At 53.9% G+C, this 11,909-nt stretch overlaps 1 long non-coding RNA gene across 1 annotated transcript; it reads left to right on the plus strand.

Annotated features, from left to right (window-relative positions):
• Nucleotides 1-70: 70 nt before the first annotated feature.
• On the plus strand, nucleotides 71-9,216 carry LOC140630035 (uncharacterized). The gene is made up of 3 exons (XR_012027841.1): nucleotides 71-2,147; nucleotides 5,196-5,307; nucleotides 6,538-9,216. It is a non-coding gene; the product is annotated as an uncharacterized lncRNA (long non-coding RNA).
• Nucleotides 9,217-11,909: the final 2,693 nt, after the last annotated feature.

Raw genomic sequence — 11,909 nt, forward strand, 5'->3', positions numbered from 1 at the left:
GCGGCGCCTTTATACGCCGCCGCAGGCCCCGCCCCCGGCCCGGCCACGCCCCGCCTCGGCCACGCCCCCGGCCCGGCCACGCCCCGCCCCCGGCCTCTGCGGGTACCCGCCGTTTGGCTCCGCGAGGTCTCCTCTCGCCTGCTGCGGTGTGGCGCCAACTTACACCTGCTGGCGGGGCGGGGGGACTACAGGAGGTGTGTGCGCGCCCCCCCAGGCCCCCGCGAGGCCGGGCCCGCCTGCCCAACCCCTGGCTCCTGCCTGCCCCTTGCCCGGGCGCTCAGGCCGGTGGGGCGCGCTGAGCCGCGGTAATGGGCGCCCCGGCCCGGCCCACGCCTGTCGCAGACCTGGGAACTAGGAGCGCGTGGAGAACCGCCCCTCCCGGGGGAGCTGGAGCTGTCCAGGCGGGGCCCGGGGTGCTCCTTACACACAGCACCACTGAGCGCAGCGCCCAGAAGACGGAAGGGCCAAGGCCACAGCCTGAGTTCCTAAGGGGACTCTCCCTGCCAAGGAGCAGAGTTCAGGCCATGCAGCTTTAGAAGCAGCGACCTAGACTCTGGGAAACCAGAAATGGAGCTCGATTCTATTGACTTGAAGGGGCAGGGGTTCCTGGGAGCAGCCCCCTGAGGACCCTGCTCCCAAGTCTAGCACAAGTTCAAAAGCAGACTGTAGGGTGAAGCGTCCTTACTCTGTTTCCTCAAGATGAAAATGGCTGCAAGGTCCCAGGTCACCATTTACCCTGGGCCTGGAAGCAGGACAGGATCCCCAGTACTTGCTGATGACGCTGACATGTGCACAGGGAAAGACCAGAGTCCCATCATCCCTGGGGAGTTTAGCCAGGGCGCATCACCCTGGACTTTCCTCCCCTGGACCACCAGCGGATCCCCCAACACGGTGGCCGAACATCCACTGCGTTATAACTAAATGAAATCCCAGCAGCTGAAGGGTCACACAACACAAACGTTCCCTGGCAAGACCCGTAAAGTGGCGGCTTAGGGGAAATAAAAATCTCTCCGCTCTTGCTCTTCCTGCAGTCCTTTCAGAGTGGGCGGGCCTGAACGCGGATGGCCAATGGCCCAGCAAACTCACTGAGCCCGTGTGAGGCCCCAGGTGCTGTGTGGAGGCAACAATGTGCACAGACTGATTAGAGCCATTTTGTAGCTGAGAAACAGGGCAGGCTGGGCAATGCAGCTTGTCTGACCAGTAAGTGGGCTGGGACTTGTCCTTGGAGGACCCCTGAGCCTGTGTGGACTTCTAGCTCTTATGTCACCTTCCTTCCTGTGGTTTATTCATCTCCAGACTGTTGCTAAATTTCTGTTTCTGTCACCCATAGTAGCTAAAACTTGACCGTGTCCGAATGGGCTAGAGTTTCTCTAGGAAGGCGATCACGTGGCCGAGCTCTAAGGCAAGGTCCCAAATAACCTCGCCTACATCCACATAGCAGGCCTTTCAGGATTTGTCCCCTGGGCCGGCGCTGCACTGGACTCCAGGCACACGATGGGGCGGGTCTCCAACAACAACCAAAGAGCCGGTCGATAATCACACGTGGAACTGCAAAACTACGGCTGTGATAAGCCAGTGGTGCTGCCAGGACCTGGAGAGCTGGTCAGGAGGAACCAGACGGGTCCGGTTCAGCTTTCCGGGGATGAGAATTAACAAGGGAGGCCGAGGGACCCACAGGTGCACTGGTGTCTTGCCTGTAGGACTCCTGAAAAGATGCAGGAGACATGACTTCGCAAGTTGAGTTATAACACCCCAGCAGTGCTTTCAAGATCCTCTGGGATCCCAGGATCCCACGGTTATGCAACACTGCCGATTGGTTTTCATTTGATAACGTCCGTGATTTCCTCCTGCAAATCTGCTCCCACGTGTTTGAGTCTCAGAGTTCTCTAGCAAGTTGAAAGGTCTTAAAGTCCATCACCCTGAAATCCGACTCTAAAATCTTAGCAAAGAGTGCCATCTACTGGTGGCCCGATTAAAGAGCTAATTTATTAAAAGCTGTGTTGTTTTTTCTCAGGAAGGCTGGTGGGGAAAATATCTGGAACGTTTCTACAGAGGAAAGTTGGCTGGAGTTTCTGCCAAGAGCCTTAAAGCCCTGTGCCCTCTACCTAGTAATTCCACTTCTGGGAATTTCTCTAAGGAAGTAAAGAGTAAGCTATATTTTGGCTACACGGTGGTTTATTATAGCTTTAAAACATAATCACCAATATTGGAAATAAACCAAACATCCAACAGACTTGCTTTTGTAGATGTTGCTGTTAACCACATGGTGGAATAGAGGGGAACCATTAAATATAAGGATGTGAAGGAGTCTTTTTCTGGGATGTCTGGGTGGCTCAACTTTTTCTGGGACGCCTGGGTGGCTCAGCGGTTGAGCATCTGCCTTCGGCTCAGGTTGTGATCCCGGGGTCCTGGGATTGAGTTTCATATCAGGCTCCCTATAGGGAGCCTGCTTCTCCCTCTGCTTGTGTCTCTGCCTCTCTCTCTGTCTTTCATGAATAAATAAAATCTTTTATTTTATTTTATTTTTTTTAAATCTTACTTTTTTTTAATTTTTATTTATTTATGATGGTCACACAGAGAGAGAGAGAGAGGCAGAGACACAGGCAGAGGGAGAAGCAGGCTCCATGCACTGGGAGCCTGATATGGGATTCGATCCCGGGTCTCCAGGATCGCTCCCTGGGCCAAAGGCAGGCGCCAAACCGCTGCGCCACCCAGGGATCCCATAAAATCTTTTTAAAAAGGAAGAAAGAAAGAAAAAAGAAAGAAAGAAAGAAAGCCTTTTCCTGGCACAATCTAGTCTTGATTTACTGAAGAGGAGGATGGGATATGACACTCTCCAAAGCCCCATTTGGGGGACTCTTGATGTGGTCTGGCTAAACTGAGGCTTCACTTCTATTTTTTCGAGATCTGGGAACCTGCCATTTTGGAAGAAGAGCAGTTCCTGTTTCTCAGGTATAGGGTGTAACCAGGCCTCAAGGCTACTGCTTGTTCTGGGGAGGAACATTTCCCAGGGCCTCTTGGAACAGGGAGGATTGGCCTTGAAGAAAGCATACGCTGTGCTTGGGTAGGGCAGAGCTGCATGTTATTATGATCCCTTTTGGGTGGCCTCTCTGTCCTGTTTGGAGTCTCAGAGGCACTGGGGCCAATGCTGGGAGAAGAGAACCCATTGCAAGCCCCCTGGCTGCTGGAAGACTGACTGGACGTTGGGCCAAGATTGTAGCCACTCTGTATACTCTTCCTGCCTGCTCTTGGCATCTCCAAAGCTGCCCTGGTGGCAAGATGCAGGGGTGTAGGAAATGGGAAGTGGGAAGGGGCGGGGGAATGGGCGAGGGGAGTCAGAAGGCACAAACTCAGAGCGGTAGAAACTGGCAAAGATGGGGGTCAGCGAGGAACTGCAGTTAACAAGACTGGTAACTATGTGAGGTGACAGGTGCGAGGTAGATTTGCCGTGCGGTCACTCTGCAGTTTATACACTTGTTGATTCCTTACACTGTGCACGTGAAACTAATACAGTATACCTGCAATCCTATCTCCACAAACCTGGGGGGTGGGGAGGGGGTGGGGGATTTCACAGCAGCAGTGTGATCCTTGCGCTTTGGGCTCAGGCTCCTGAGCTCACCCCCACGCCCCACGTCTGCTGGGTCACCAGCTCAGGGAGCTGGGCAAATCTGGCCCCTCCCTGGGCCTGGGTTTCCCATGCTCCCAGTGGGGATCAGAGCTCCTACTACAAATGAGCTAATCTACATCGAGCACTAAGAACAGTGTCGTTACAGAAGAGCAACTCCGTAAGTAGTAGCCACCAGGAGTGGTGATGGGTCTGCAAAATGGCTAATTTGATCATTTAAACCCTGACATGGTGACAGCAGCCATCTCCTGGCAGGCGTGCACGCGTAGGGGTCAGGGGGTTGTTATGAACAACAATTTCTTTATATTTCCCTGTTGTTTCTAAACTTTCTACAGTAAGCATATACTTCTTCACGTTCTCAATCTTTTTTAAAGGCCTCATTTCACAGAGCACCAGGTTGAAAGAAAACTTCCCACGGCACACACATGAGCAACTTCCGAGTTCTGGCTCCCTTGCAAATCCAGCTGCATGCCACTCTGCCATGCCTGACTTGCGACTCCTCCGTGGGGGAGGTGGGAATCTATGGGAAGTCTCTCTCCCACTCACCGGGCTTCATCTCCAAATTGCTGGTTTGCGGGCACACTCCTGATGCTTTTGGTCTTGGGAAAGGTTTGGCCCCCTTGCCCAGGGAGAGTTGAATGGCCTTACAAATCTTCAATCACCAGAAGTGGATTCAGTGTCTTTCACAAATATTCCCAGCAAAGTCATCGCCAGGTATGCTTCACTGAAAGCCAGCCTATTGTCCCTTCAGGGTAAATAAAACTTGCAAAACAGACACGTAGGGTGATTTTCTGCCTTGCAGACGGAATCTTTGCTCCGATGGACAAGGGGCTCACTTTGTTTACAGGGTTTAAAATGCTTACTTGGCACCCTGGGTGGTACTCATCGGTGCCCCTGCTTTTAGCTGATTCAGATGACACTTGTTTCACCGCATGCAGCGTGGCCAGGGGCCTGGCTTTAAAAGGAGCCTCCAGGGGATCCCTGGGTGGCTCAGTGGTTTGGCGCCTGCCTTTGACCCAGGGCGCTATCCTGGAGTCCCGGGATTGAGTCCCGCATTGGGCTCCTGGCATGGAGCCTGCTTCTCCCTGAGCCTGTGTCTCTACCTCTCTCTCTCTCTCTCTCTCTCTCTCTCATGAATAAATAAAAAATAAAACATAAAATCTTAAAAAATAAATAAATAAAAGGAGCCTCCAGCGGTGTGCCTGGGTATTCCCCAGGGGATCAGCTTACACATCTGTAAAACTGGGGAAGCAGTAACACTTGTTTGGGGGTATAAATGAGATCAGGCGTATACAGCAGGTCACAGCGTGCCAGAATGCAGCTCAGTAGCCGCCCGCCCCGATAGGTTAACCTGCATTACGATGCTGCCTGCTTCGAAGCCACAGCAGTGGGATGGCAAGCCCGCAGAAAGTTGGAAGCAGAGGAAATTAGGTGATCCTTAGCTAGTGCCATGAGAGTTTGCTTGCCGCTCCAGGGTTGTGCTTTCAGTCGCACGCACAGCGGGGTGGGCCTGGGCATTTACACTTCTATCAGATCCTTGCTCTCCTTTTGAACTCATTCTTTTTCCCAGGAAAAAGCGGATCCAAAAATCCTACATTGATGTGGAAACTTGCCCCCGTTGTGCAGCTGCCCGGTCTGTGTATTCTCAATCCCACGAGAAATATTTGTGTCCTTTTCACAAGGTAAGTGTCCTTTCTTCTGGAAATTTGTTTTTAAAAGCCATGCTTTTGTTGCGCTCAGCTGTTCATTTTTCCTGTCTACACGCTTGAAAAGGCAGGACTGCCCTCAGTAATATCTGAAACGAGGTTCTGAGTGGATGTGTGTGTGCACAGCGGCCACATATTGAGTGCCTGGCCCGGGCCAGGACTTGTAGACGTTGTATGTTATTTAAGTTCTGCAACATCGCGAGGCCGTGTGTGGCTAAAGAAATAAGGCCCAGTGAGTTCAGTAAGTGGCCAACCCCAGCTTCAGCCACCACAAGGTGGGTCTTGGGTGCTAGCTAGGCCTCTGTGGCCACACTAACTCTACCTCTTACACGGGCAGCCCTACCACCTGCACTCCAGGCCAGACGGACAAGCACACAGATACTTCCAGTTTATGGGCAGCATTATTTCTGCTGCTCCTGGTGGCTGCCTGCAGCTCCGTTGTCCTCAGGTGGAATCATCCCGCACTCTCGAGGAGGAAAGAACTCCTGACCTCCCTTCCCAGAATCCTTTTGGCTTCATTGGAATGCTCAGCAAGGCCACCCAACTTTCTCAAGTTTGTAGATGTGGAGCTGGTCCCAGTCTTTGTAGCTCCAGATGGCATCCAAAGCCCCCGGGGAATTTCTGAGTAACAGCATCAAAGTTAGAGATCATAGGGCTGGGTTTTCATTTAGGGCACAACCCAGTGAAAAAATAAAAAGTTTGCCTGTGTTTCAGGCATCGGTCTTCCCATCGGCCACTGGGCTCATGCATACGTCACTTCTCAGCTTTGTTCCTGAGCTTGGCCCTGTGGATGCGCTCGGAAAGAGCGCCTGCTCTTGAGGATCACGCAGGAGGCCATAGCAGGGATCAGGGAGGATGAGTTCGGGCCCACCCGTCAGCAGATAGATGGGGAAAATGTCAGCCGCCAACACATGGACGGTGAAAGCCTCGTGCTCAGGGAAAGCAGCAGGCTCGCGGGCTTGTACGGTTCTGTGTGTGTGAGATGTGCAGGGAAGGCAAATGTACAGACACAGAAGGTACTGCAGCTGTGGGGGGGCCAGGGGATGGCAGTGACTGCTGATTGAGGTGCTCTTTGGGGGTACGAAATGTCCTGGAAGCAGATAGACGTGCTGCTTGCATGACGATGTGAATGTGCTAAATGCCACGGAACTGTCTTTAAACTAGCTAATGGCCAACTTTATGTTATGTATTTTTTTTACCTACAAGAGAAAAGAGTGCCAGCCTGGACTTGGGGGCCCTGGGTTCAGATGTGGCCTCTGCCACTGTGGTTAATGCTGCACCCAACTTTGGAGATTCCGTTTCTCTTTGTGAAGCAGGCCGGGTGGGAGGAGCCGACGGTGAAGCCCCGCATCCTGCATCCCCGCAGAGCAGCAGAGGCGGCGAAGATCAGAAGATCAGCGTCTCACTAGAAAGGTGTGCCTCCAGGGCCTTGCGGCGGACCGGCTGTTGGGGTGCTGGGCCTCCAGACTCTGATTCTTTCCCAGCATGTGCTGGGCTGGAATGTGTGTCAGAGGAAACGTGGAAAGAAGTGGTTCTACACTCATGCATCTTCTGATGTGGTCACTCGTCTGGGTGTGGTCACTTGCCTGGCTACAGCTCCTTGTCCAGGTGTGGTCTCAGCTGCAGGAATGTCCACGTCAGGCAGCTGATGAGCCTCTGGAAATGCACCTCTCTTGCTCGCTGCAACGTGTCTCCCCTCCTGTGACCACTGACAATTAAAGGAGACCCTTTACACTTGCCAGCAACCTGATGGCCTATAACCAGCTGGTGTCAACAGCCCCACCAGTCTCTGGCACAATTAATCCCCCAAACCCTTGACCACCCAACCACTCAGGTCTTCCCCCCCTCCAAGGAGTCTGGGTTTGGGACTCTGGGCTTCTCTTGGGGGTTTATCCCAAAGGCCTGGGTTGACAAGTCAGAACACTGACTGGACATTTGGGTCCTAGTCTGATTTCTTCACATGGATAATATGCAACTAGTGTTGGGCATCTATCCTGCATGTCCTTGCACGGGCTCATTTGGGACATGGCCCCCCACCTTCTTTCACTGACACCAGTTGAGTTATATCCTCCTGGAACAATAGACAGAAATCCTACCCACCAATACCTCAGAATGTGATCTCATTTGGAAATAGGTTATTGCAGAGGTATGGGAAGGTGTGATCGTGATAGAGCAGGGTGGCTCTGACCCAGTGTGACTGGTGTCCCAGCCTGTGAAGACCAGACACAGTGATAATGAGGATGGCTGAGGACCACTGCTGACACCAGAGGCAGAAGAGGCCGGATGGGTCCTTCTTGGTTTCTGAAATATTTTAGAAAGGGTGGGCACCTGTGCATGGGCCCCCTCTCTGACCTGGTCGGTCATGCTAGTCTGTCAAGGGTGTAGGGAGATCCAGCCCTAACCCGTCCACATGGCATCCCCACGGGGTCCTTGACTCACGGAGCCCCCATCGGTCCCCATGGGCCCAGCTCTGCGGGGGCTGGCCTTCCCTGTGGACACCAACGGTGCCAGCAGCTGGGAGAGCAGTTCCATGCAGAATCATCTTCTGGTAGAAGGAGGGACAGATGGACGGAGGCTGTGCTGCCCTGTGTGGGCAGGGAGGTCCTGCTGGGGACACAGATGTGAGCTTGCAGGGTCTCCACCCTCCTTAGACTGGCCACCTCCAGGCCATCACACACCCTGAATTTTCCTTGATTGTGGAGTGCAATGGGGGGAGGAGGTAACTCCCAGTGGTTAGCCCGCCTCCAGCAGCCAGCTCAGGCCCACAAGAAGGAAGTGTCAAGGAGAGCCATCTTGTTCCCATTGCTGCTCCCAGCCAAGTGGACATGGACAGTGGCAGGAGGGTCTGGGCTGCTTCTGGCCCCCACACCAGAGCAGCTTAGGAGGACTCAGGCGGCCTTAGGATGAGGCCCTGCCTGCTGGGCCCCAATGCCGCCCCAGTTCCCGAAGGTTGGGCCCCTGGGGCTGGACCTGCCTGCTGGGAGTCTCACCTCAGACATTTGCACCCTCCCCATGCAGCAGTGCGGTGCACACATGCGTCCATGTCACTGCCCTCGGCCCTTCCAAGATTGTAGAAGTGAGTAGAAAAAGGGAAAAGTCAATTGAAAGTGTTGCTCTCACACCTTGAGGCCATGGAGGCACAGTCGGAGCTGCAAGGGGTGGGGGTCCCTCCACCTTCTCCCCTTGACCTCTGCCCCCGACTTCCAGGCCAGCTGAGCAAACCCTGTCCTCTGAGCTGTGTATCATTGCCTTGACCATACCCTCGACACCCCACGTTTTCTGGCTCTTACAGCCAGGGTGGTGGAAGCCAGAGCAAGAACATCTGCAGCATCCAGGGCTTCCTGCCCCCGTTGTGGCGTGGGTCACCACAAGGCATACATCTGGAGCATGTGTGACATGCGCCCCACTCTGTTCCTCTCCTCTCTCCCCTTGGGGATGAACTGCACCTTTGCATGCCCCCCCAAGGCCCCTCTGGGTCTGGTCCCCTCCATCGGATCTCTGCCCTCCCCAGCTGCTACTTTGCCCCTTGTTTACAGCATCCAGACATGCTGGTCTCTGCTCCTCTAGAACTTTCCAGAACCATCCTTCAGGATTTGCAAGGCTCACCTCTTCACCTCCTGCAAATCTTTGCTCAGATGTCACCTCCTCCATGAGGCCCACCCTGACTGGGCATCCGACTTCCTACCTCCACCCTGCACTTTCTGGAGCCCTGGTCCAACTCTAGTGTCTTCCACACTTGCTTCTCACATCCCCTGCCTCTGTGCTGCCTTCCCACGGATGCACGCTCCGCGGGGGCTGGGCCCGGTGTGCTTTCTTGTTTTGTTCACTGACATATCCCTACTGTCTTGCTCACTGACTGGTACATGCTGGCAGGAGGGGTTCAGTAAATGGTTGGAGAAACCGCGTGTTTGGAGTTGCGGATATTGTGTGCAGCCTGAGCTGTATGCCTGCTGTTTGATGTCTATACCTTTGATTTGTGTTTATGTGTTCGGGGACCTTGAACACCTGTAGGGTGGTCCCTCTGAATTCCCAGAATTCAGTAAAAGGATCAGAAGATTTCACTTTACTTAAAAAGTTTCCCTGTTTCAATGCTACTAAAAAAAAAAAAAAAAAACCCAAACTGACAGGAAATTCTGACAAAGTATCACCTTGACATTGAAAAAACACACGGCTTTAATCTTCAGTGCAACAGTCGGTGAACATATCTTAAGTATGGCGGAAACAGAAGAGCTTTCTTCCTGTTGACATACATTCTGACACTTCCATGGACTTGGGGCCAGGCATCCCTACTGCTCAGCAGCAGGCGTGCCAGCTGACCCTGTGTGTTAGTCAATGTGCGGACAAGCGGACTCTCACATTCACCTGCTCCCACCTTGCCCTGGATTGTGGGGAGAACTCACCCTGCATCCTATAACCTGGCACTAAGCAGTACAAGGGCTAGATGTGTGCCTCGCACGTAGCTCTTATAACTCTGCAGAGTCTGGAGGGATTGACACTCTTGGGAGCCATGGTTCTCAGAGCTGCTCACTCAGGCTACTTAGCTCTTCCTCTGTGTTTTGGGGACAGAGGCCACTGGGCAGATGCCACACACACCAGGTCAGGTAAAGGACTCCGAGCTGAAAGATAGATTTGGGGAGGTGAGAATTCAATTCCATACTTCAGAAGTCTCCAGAAAGATATTGTTCACCACCCTACACAATGCTTTCTATGGTGAGAGCCAGAAACCTAGGCTACTTCATGCTGTCCCTGCTGCTCCCTGCTGCTCCCTGCTGCTCCCTGTCTTCTCCCTGTCTTCTCCATGCTGTCCATTCTGCTCCATGCTGTTCCGTGTATTCTCCGTGTTCTTTCATGCTGCTCCATTCTGCTCCATGCTACTCTATCCTGCTCCACGCTGCTCCATGTCTCCTCCATTGTGCTACAGGTCTTCTCCATACTGCCCCATGCTGCTCCATGCTGCGCCATGTCTTCTCCATGCTGCCCTTAGTCTTCTCCATTCTGCTCCATTCTGTTCCATATGCTCCATGCTGTTCCATGTTTTCTCAATGCTCTTTCATGCTATTCCATGCTGCTCCATGTCTTCTCCATGCTGCTTCATGTTGCCCTATGGTATTCCATGCTTCTCCATGCTGCTGCATGTCTTCTCCATGGTGCTCCATGCTGCTGCATGCTGCTCCATGTCTTCTCCATGCTGCTTCATGTCTTCTCCATGCTGCTCCATGTCCCACCCCCACTTTCTCCCACATCAATAGGACATGCTGTAGGCACAGAGGAGACAGTTCTCTTGGGAGGTGCCAAGGAAAGAGTCACTGCAGAAGAGGCACTGGGGCTGAGCCTTGCTTGATGGAAGTTTATGAGCAGAACCGGGAGGGGAAGCGTATTCCCAGGAGAGGGAACAGCATGACCCAAGGCACTGAGGCAAGAGCATGTGTGGCTTCCATGGAGATAGCAGGCAGCACCTGGGCTTTATGGGTTGGAGCTCCTCATTTAGCCTCCATGAAGAGTGTTTATTCTGCACTGCAAATCAGCAGGTAGGTGAGGATACCACCCTCTCAGGGAAGCCAGCTGTGGACCAGCTGACACACATGAGAACACCTCATCTGAGCGCCCCATCCGAGCACAGGGGTGGAGGACTGCAGAGAGGCCCGCAGTCAGGGCAGAGGCTGAGCAAGAAGAGGAGGACCCATGCAAACGGTCGTGGGACAGCAGTCCAAGCAGAGAGGACCCCACACTCAGGGGTAGCAGGGAGACCTAGAAGGAAGGAGTGGCATCAAGAGGCAAGTGGTGCAATTCTGGCCTGGAGTGAGGCAGTCCAGGTGCAGCAGCACCGAGCATGGGGGATGGGAAGAGGATCTGGAGCAAGGATCCACAGCTGGAGCTCTGGGGCCTCCTCAAGGCCGGTCTGAATGCTGTGGGGTGGAGGTGTCGGAGGTGTCGTTTACTGAGAGGGAGTCAGTAGGCGCCTTTTGGCAGGAGGACAGGCACGCAGGATGAGGAACCCCAGGTGCAGGCTGAGGGCCAGGTGTGCCTCTGTGTTCTGGGTGTGTCTTCGGGGAGGAGAAGCAGGAGCAGAGGTTAGGGGGTGGGAGAGCAGAGTATCCAGGCCAGAAATGCAGGATGAGAGGAGCCCCAGACTCCTGGCTGGTGCAGAGTGGCGGGGGAGGGGGCAGGGGCCTGCGCAGAGGATCCGCAGTGGGCCTCGTCCTGGGGAGCAGCAGGGGCAGCAGCATGGAGGGGGTTCAGCCTGGCCTGTGGCCCACCAGGAGCCCAGCCTCTCTCGTTCTGGGGTCAGGAAGGGGAGGGGAGGGAGGGACGGCAGCATGCCAGGAACCGGTACTTCTTACACATTTGTATTCTGAAAAATGAGAAAATAACATAAAAGCACAGGGAGGAGTCTTTGAGCTTTCAAGTCTGGGCCAGAGTTTCCACAATACGGTCCTCAGCCACAATTGCGCCACACTGAGAGCCCGTCCCGCAAACCTGTGGACCTTGACCTCCGTGTCTGGCGGCCGCTCAGGACAGGGAGTGGGAGCGTCTGTGTTTGTTTTTTGTACCATTGCTTTGAGGGCTGAGATCCACGT

The sequence above is a fragment of the Canis lupus genome, chromosome 3 (genome assembly GCF_048164855.1).
Source record: "Canis lupus baileyi chromosome 3, mCanLup2.hap1, whole genome shotgun sequence".
Lineage (NCBI taxonomy): Eukaryota > Metazoa > Chordata > Mammalia > Carnivora > Canidae > Canis > Canis lupus.